At 47.1% G+C, this 8396-nt stretch overlaps 1 long non-coding RNA gene across 5 annotated transcripts in view; it reads left to right on the top strand.

Annotated features, from left to right (window-relative positions):
* The window catches only part of LOC147007808 (uncharacterized), a 151267-nt gene that overhangs the window by 119817 nt on the left and 23054 nt on the right, over positions 1 to 8396 (top strand). For 3 of the 5 annotated variants that reach the window (XR_015053844.1, XR_015053843.1, XR_015053842.1), the window contains one exon: positions 4448 to 4510. This is a non-coding gene — a long non-coding RNA (uncharacterized LOC147007808). Of the gene's footprint in view, positions 1 to 156; positions 533 to 1927; positions 4511 to 8396 lie in introns of those variants that run through there. The other 2 variants (XR_015053845.1, XR_015053846.1) reach the window with 2 other exon arrangements.

The following is an 8396-nucleotide window of genomic DNA, read 5'->3' as shown; positions in this document are numbered from 1 at the left end:
TGAGCGTTTTTCTCCCTGTCTATCTGTACAGAGTCCCGCATCGTGAGGACAGAATAACACGAAATATGAGACACAGACTCGGAACATTACAAAGCACCGTCAACGTTAACCGGAAGTGACGTAATAACGACGGTCCTGTTACCTCACGGTAAGTGACCGGAGCCCAGATCTCCACTTCATGTTGTTGTTCCGGTTTTGGTTTCTGAGTTGTAATATTAATCTCATCGTTATTGAGAATTTTAATCGTGTTGTAGTTTTTCTTGTAACACAATTCAGAGAGAGAACTCCTGTTCCTTCCAGTCTCCTCGAGTCACGACGATGCACGATGATCCGAGAGGATGATCCCTCAAACCGCGGGTCCATGGTCGGTTCACCCGAGGATGAGGAGTCCGGACCACGTGACGTTCACTCCGATGGAAGATCTTTTGGTTCCTGGATGTTTAGTTTTGATGGATTGTTTGTGTTTCAGATTCTGTTGTGAAAGTGAAGGTCGAGTCCGACGTCGTCGATGATTCGTTCCGTCCATACGAAGGTTTGAACCACAAACTCATTCTTCATGTTCACACAGTAGTTTATTGTTTATCGTGATAATTATAATAATAACAACTCGGTATCTGCGATCGCCAAGGTAAGGCCACCCTGGCCTCCCCCATCTTACCCTTGGTGATCGCCCATGACTTACCCTGGGCTCATGATCCAGTGATGGCAAATGTTTGTTTCGACTGCCATTCGACCTTGACCATCAACATTCAGGGATAAAGCGTGAATTAAGAAAAAAAATGTTCAAAATAAATTGTGAAAAATGTTAAAATTTATTATTGGGTCATGACCTGAAAAATAGGTCAAGCTTTTAAAGGTCATGTCAATGCCACGTACTTTTTATTCCTTTTACTGATGCAAAATGGCATTCCGAAAGTACGAGCCGGATCCGAGAAAACGTTCAGACATTGATGCAGGTCAGACATTGATAAAGCTCGAACATTGATGCAGGTCAGACATTGATACAGCTCGGACACTGACACAGCTCGGACACTGATACAGCTTGTACATTTTGGAAATTGTGAGTGCAGGAGGAAAAAAATATACCATCAGAGGTGGGGAATCCCCCACCATTGAAAAAGAATTGAAATCAGATAAGCGTTTTTCCATTTATTACAAAAAACATTTTTTTCAAGATGGCCGCCCTAGTCGGCCATCTTGGATCCGGCCACGCCCAAAATTAATAGGGTTCTTCCTTTTCAGGTGGTACATGTGTGACTCAAATTTCAAATCGATATGGCGAACAGTTTATGAGTTATTGCACTCAGCTTATATGGAAGAGGCAAAGCCAAGAAGCGAACGTAGAATTCTTCTTACATTCGCTTCTAAAATATATTAAATTGAAGTCTTTTTGCGATGAAAAAATAAATATTACCTTAACATTACCTTCACAACAACAACTACACCGCCTAGAACAGGATCTCATCTGCAAAAATAAATATTACCTCAACATTACCTTCACAACATCAACTGACATCAACTAACTAACTTCCTTTTCCTGTTACTCGTTAGGAAGTTACTAACTTCCTTACAACATAAACTCACTAACTAACAAATTTTCCAAAAATCGGCATAAGCTGGCTAAAACGTCAAGGTGTGAATGGGGCCTTTAGCCCCCTACTCGTCAGTCACTTGTCACAGATACGAACAGGTGCCACAGTCATTCTGCGAAAGAGAAGAAAGAGGGAAAGGGAGAGGAGAGAAGAAGAGCCGGCGGGTTTACATGGGTCCAAATAAGGGGGGGGTGAAATGTGCAATGCAAACTGTTTTGAGAGTTGCGAAGGGTGAATGCGTGTGGTGTTCGATTAATTGGTGTGAGTGAGGTGTGACAATTAGTGAGCCCTGAAAAGGACAGTTGGTGCTTTGTGTTGATTGTTCATGCATCCAGAGGGAATGAGGTGGAACGGAGATAGAGGAGAAAGTTCGTAAGTCAGTGTGTTTGGACGACGTGACCAGGAACTCTCTGCTGGATCTGTCCTGCCTGGTGTTGGACTTCGCTCACTTGTGCTTGTTCTCCAGACACCAGCGCGTGTGGTCTCTCCATTCCCAGGTGAACTTTGTTCGAGACTCTAGTTCAGACTTTTGGAAGCCCGTTCTGTGCTCCACCAGACACGCACCTCATCTCATTTTTCCCTTCTCTGCACTGCACTTGCACGTCATTTGTACCTCATCACTCACGCACTGGAGACACCCCTAGTTTTCCTCCCTCTTTCCCCCACTGAAGCGACTGGGTTCACGCTGGTCCGTCGGTCACTTCAGGTTTTCCCGAGGTCGCAATCACCTCGCGCTGTCTCCATCTTTCTTGCTGTTCTAATTTCCTCAGGTGTGTATCTGATGGCGCCTGTCGTGTTATTGTAATATGATGGCACCTGTCGTGTTAGTGTAATCTGATGGCACCTGTCGTGTAAGTGTATGTCAAGAATGTGTAAGTTATCTGTATCTGGTGAGCTCCACACTCTGTCCTCTTTTGTAAATACTTGCATTTCTTTTGCCTCACCCACGAATCCATGCTAGATCATATTGCTCTTGTATTAAAACCTTTTATTGTTGTGCCACATGCCCTTTCCTCACCATAATTATGAATAAACGTGCTTATGTGATAAATGTACCCAGCTCGTTCTGTCTTTTTCCTGTTGGTTCAACGTAGTCCAAACACACGTTCTCCTGGAAGTTCTGTACCACTAATTTGCTCTTATTAGCTGGTGTGTACTTGGCAGCCCCGCTCGGCTGTTCCTGATACGGTAAGTTAACACAAGTACGCATCGAGGGCACGGAACTCGCTTGGTGCGGTCAATCCACCAGAAACTGCCAGGATTGGCGGTACCAATCAGCGTTTGTGCTTGCTTAACAACTCGCCGGCACGCAGTTATCTGTGCCCGGCGGCCTCAGGAACGGGCATTCTGGAGGGACCCGAGGGCTTGTCCTCGTCGCGAGGCTCGAACACCGGATCCACAACAATATCATCAACCAAAGTTGTCTTTTTGGAACACCCTGTAGATCTTACACCATCTATCATTTTTGGCCTTAGTCGCAGCTTCCGGATCAATGACAAAACCCAGCTACGGGTGTTTTTAACACACCATAAACCAGCCAACTCTTCTGTCCACGCGCTACAGGGTCGATCGCCGAATTGTCGATGTACCTAATTATTCACGCGGACAGAAATGCCGGGAGTTTATGCCTCGACGGAGCCTGCACGAAATCGAGCCGCTTAAGCAGCTCGTTCCGTTTGCGATTGCCGAGCGGTTTTATATCGCCAGGCCTCGTCGGACCAGATGTACGTTTTATCGGCTTATAATCAGCCAGCTAATTATACCGAACGCTCCATGGCAGTCATTGTAGGAAGGGACGCAACGAGCAGGTGACATTCAAAAAATGGGGACATTTATTTCAACACAGGCATGCAATCAATGCAATGAATGGGGGGGGGGGGGAATGGGGAAAAAGACACGAGCAAAAACCTACAGCCGATGTCTCTTTATTATGTACATGCACTCAATCAGTTTGTTACTTCTGGACAAGGCGCCACAGACTTTCATGCAAAACTCCAGAAAGAAAGGAAGAACCGGGCTCGTGAGCCTTTATAATTTGCTCGGAGCCGGGATGACCAAAGGGGCTCCAAGAGACCGAGCTGGCTACCTGCCTCCCTCTTGGTGACTCGCTGGGCGACCCTCGATGTCTCTGCCCCCACTCCAACCTCCGTACTCTCCAGCTCTCTTCCCGACTCCACCACACCAGCGCAGTGCGAACTCGAGTGCTCTCTTCAAGCGCTCTTCTCCAAGCGCTCTTCCCGATTCCACCTCGTTCTCCAACTCGTTCTGCAACTCGTTCTCCAACCCGTTCTCCTTTGTCGACGACTCGGCGTCTCTTCAACCGCTCAACTGCCGGGACTCCAACACTCTCCTCCTCGGCGTTTCAGCATGGCTTTTTATCGGGTTCGGGGGGGGGTGCTTGCTCTTTCATCTTCGACCCTTCACCCCCGGCTGGCTCCGCGCCCTTTCGCCGTTTTGATCCGATCTTGCCGTCAAACGCGGCCGTGTTTGGAATCACCGTCTTCACGCGGTTGTGGTGAAGATGGTGCGGATATGATGGCGGTTTTGGAGAACATGGTGAGGAGATGATGGCGGTTGTGGAGAAGATGGTGAGGAGATGATGGCAGTTGTGGAGAAGATGGTGAGGAGATGATGGCAGTTGTGGAGAAGATGGTGAGGAGATGTTTGTTTAAAATAAAAGACAGAAAAGAATAACACTACCTCAAAGGTTCACAGCCCAGCACACGAACAATACCCGTTATACATCGGTGGGGAAATCCAACGTGGAACACACACTTCTCAACATAACTGATCTTCGGGGAACCTGAATGGTGATCTGTGAATTTCCACAACCGTAACAATATTTTTTTTTTCAGATCATGTTGTGAAAGTGAAGATCAAGTCTGAGATCGTGGATGAATCGTCCTCTCAAGACAAAGGTGTGAACCTGATTTTTATCTTTTTGGGTATTCGGGTCTTTTTGGGTCTCTGTGGCTTTTGGGTCTTGGAGTCTTAAGGGTCTTCTGGGTCATATGTGAGTACATGTCCATGCACATGTGAAATACAGTTTCTTTATAAATCCCAGATACCTGACCTCACCTGTGTTTGGAGCTTTGGTTTGAACCTGTGCTTGAAGAGCATTAAGTTAAAGTTTTAAAATTTATAATTATTCTCACTCAGAGTTCAACGTCATCGTAATCATCTTCACAAGATATTTTAACCCTCGCCGAGGGAGAGGGTATTGTGTGTTTGGGTCCGTTCGTTTGTCTGTCAGTCTTTGCTTGTCCGCACAGAACTTTGGTGTCTTGGTCCACAACCGCTTGCCGGATTGAGACAAAATTTTCACCACAAGTGCGACTTCTCGTGTGGAATGTTTTAATCATAATTATGACGTCATATGTCACCTGGTGTAGCAACCTTGTTCGAAAAACGTTTGACCTCTGTATCTTTGAGACCGCGAGGAAAAATTGAAACTTGGCACACAGCAAGTACTCCTCATGGGGAACAAGTGTGATTCTTTAATGTCGTCATAGGTGCCTTCGTTATGACATCATAATTGCATTTGTAAAACGCGACATGTGATCAGTATGAAAGTTTTTGAGGGTCATCTTGGGCTAAAATGGAACACAGGGGAAAAAAAACCGATGACGTCATCGGTCACGTGATTCGGCAGCTATATTGTTTAAAAAAACATAAAAACCTTCAAAAATATTCCTCTGAAGTGGCTGAACAGATCAAGGTGAAACTTTACTTGTATGACCTCCTATCCATGAGGAACAAAAGGTTCACACACGTAAAATCATAGGTCACGTGGTGTGGCAGCCATATTGGATTTCACAAAAACCTCCAAAAATCTTCTCCAGGCTGGACAGATCGAGGGGAAACTTCACACAAATGTTCCCCAAGCCGTTGGTGTAGAAGTTCGTGAAGGAATAATTGATAGGTCACATGGCTTGACAGCCATATTGGATTGAAGAATAAAATTAAATAACTTGCCAAACCCGTGCTCTGCGCGATTTCTAAAGTGAGGGTTCGTTAGGACGTCAATATATCCAGTGTTCACAATGTGATTTATCGAATTTCTTTATATACAATGTTTCTTGTTACATTTTTTGTGTCAAATTCACCTTCTGAGGTCGTCAGCATGTGCAGAAGAGGGTTTTACATTGCAGACGGTCTGTCGACGACAGACGCAATGACGTCAGCGAATGACCGATGATGTCATGACGTCATTACGCCTCTCAGCGGTGACGTCACACGTCGCCATGCAAACGAAAGTAAAAATAAGAAAATCGCCAAAAATTCCGAAACCTGTCCGTCTGGCATGATCTCACATAGCCCATGCTGTTCATTCGACCACAGAGCACCCGAATGCCGAAAGTGGCGACAATCCGTGCGGCAGTTTCGGAGGAGAAACGTCAAATTACGCACGGACGTCAACAGAAATAATATATAGGACAGAAATAATATATAGGACAGAAATAATATTGTGACGTCCACGGGACTTGAACAGTCCCGCCAACGTAGAATGAGCCGAAACGATGGAGGCGGTTTATTTATTTATAACCCAAACATGGCGGTTCTAATCGCTCTACCGCAAACGGGACGAGGAAGGTGGCACGAGTCGCTTTTCACTGAGTTGATGATGTTTATTTGTTTTTACTATTAACCAGAAATAACAAGACTCGGCAAGAAAAGGGATCCGGGGCGATTCGACGGGATGGTGTGGGATCGGGCGTGGGGAAAAACACAGACAATTCCAATGAATATACAGATCTCAAACCCTCTAAGGCGCCAAGCACACACACACACACACACACACACACACACACACACACACGCACAAAACGTAGCTATTTCTGGTGGTCAGGCTGGACCGTGGTGCGGACGCAACTGTCCCTGGATCGGCGTCGGACGAGCTGGCCTTGCTCTCGTCAGGGGGCAGGAGAAACCGTGGTGCTGTCGACCTCCTGGTCTTGGCTCAAGTCCGCTCACAGCCGCCAGGGAACCAGTTCTGGCGCCAAGTTGCGAGCAGGAGAGGGAGGCAGGTCCGCCCGCCGTTCAACCCCATTACTCCGAAACAGCAGAACCCCAGAGCCAACCAAGGTGAGGCACGAGGCTCAGCAAGGCTCCAAGACACGATGAAGAACACGATCGAATCAGCACAACAACAAGGACGCTCTCCGCGCAACAGCCTCCACACCAAAAAAACACGATCGTTTTTGTCCCGATCTTCTTACTCTTCCTTTTCGACCCCGAACAGAACCTTTTTATCCTCCTGCCCTCGTCACTTCCAATCGAGCCGTTTATTGGCCCACCGCCGTTGCCTTCTGCCAATCGTGATCACGGGGCGGAGCCATCCGCTGCACTGTCCTGTGACGTCACGGCCAGTCTCCAGAGAATACCAAAAGGGGTTTACGCAGACACACTTACCCTATCCCGTGTCCCTATCTAATTACGTGACAATTATCATTTCCCCCCTTGAAGAAATGAACATTTACTAGACAACTTATCACCACTGAATTGCTACTTATTACATCGAGATCCTGGTAAACTCGAACAGCATGGCATACCTAATTAAACATCCTAATTACCCTTTGAATGCATACCCCCCCTCAAACGTAACAATATTGTTAAGGTTCAGACGATGGCGGGATTCGGACGAGTGATGTCAATCACTGTCCGTCACCAGTTTGGGTTTTTGCACCCTCCTCTCGATAGCCAAATGTTGAATATTCGGAACTTCATACGAATCAGCCAGATTTATTGGGGACACATCGGGGAACACGACACAAGCAAGCATTCACGACAATGTTATAATTCATCTATAACCCGTTCTTAACTAGGGAGCTACGGATTACGGGCTTCGAAGGGGACCCTAATGAGATAAACCTTAAACAACATGCAGACAAGACACGGACAGTATGCAGACAAGACACAGAGTACTTGTTGATGCTTCATGGACGAGAGGAAAGTGTCAAAGGCCCGAATGCGGCTCGTGACAAGCCGATGTCCACGGATTCGAGCACCCAGCTCGAGCACGCCGCGTGGCAAGACGGCGGCGTCGTACTCTTTCTTGTCCCGGCACCGCTTGCGCACGCCCTCCTCAGCGCGTTCTGACCCCGCGTAATGTCGACGGCACAAGACCGTCAGATCGATGGTGGGTTTCAGCTGGTTTCTCACAAGGTCCAGTATACAAGTTCAGGCCTGGCTTGTTCACCAGACCAGGCCAAATCGAGGTGTTGGGCTCCGCAGGCTGGGTCCATGGGATCCCAAGACGTCGTCGAGCCGTGAGGTGAGTAGGGACAGTCAGAGGCTCCGTCACTGGACTCCGGATGAATCTGTCGATGTCCTCCTCATAAAAGTCGATCGCCGACTCCCACTCGTCGTTTCACCCCCCGGGGATCTTTGCCTAGTCGAGGATGAACAATGACTATCACCGCCGCGCCTCAGCACAGAGCGCCATTTCCTGTGTGTTTTGTATTTCACGGCGATGGCCCCGCTTCACACAGGAGCGACAAAGGCTTCATCGGCTTGAGCCGTGACCTCCTGAACCAGAATGTGAGGTCGGCTCTCCGAACTACGATGCAATGACTGGGAAATCTTCGGTACGTCAGGGCAGAAAAAATCTGAAAGAATGAACCCAAAACATTCACCTAATTTAATTTACCTGAAAGAGAAAAATATGAGGAAGATTGAAGGTGAACTTTAAGCTTATACTTGGGAAGGTGAATTTGGTCACATATACAAGAAAATTGAGGAATGTTCTCCATCGAGAAAAATCTTGAAAAGAGGGGCAGAGAGGAAAGTCGGAAGCTTGGATGA

Source organism: Eptatretus burgeri, chromosome 24, assembly GCF_056783735.1.
Source record: "Eptatretus burgeri isolate ZD-2024b chromosome 24, Ebu_testis_v1, whole genome shotgun sequence".
NCBI lineage: Eukaryota > Metazoa > Chordata > Myxini > Myxiniformes > Myxinidae > Eptatretus > Eptatretus burgeri.
Note: the sequence above shows the minus strand (reverse complement) of the source record. Positions and strands in the feature narration are given on the sequence as shown.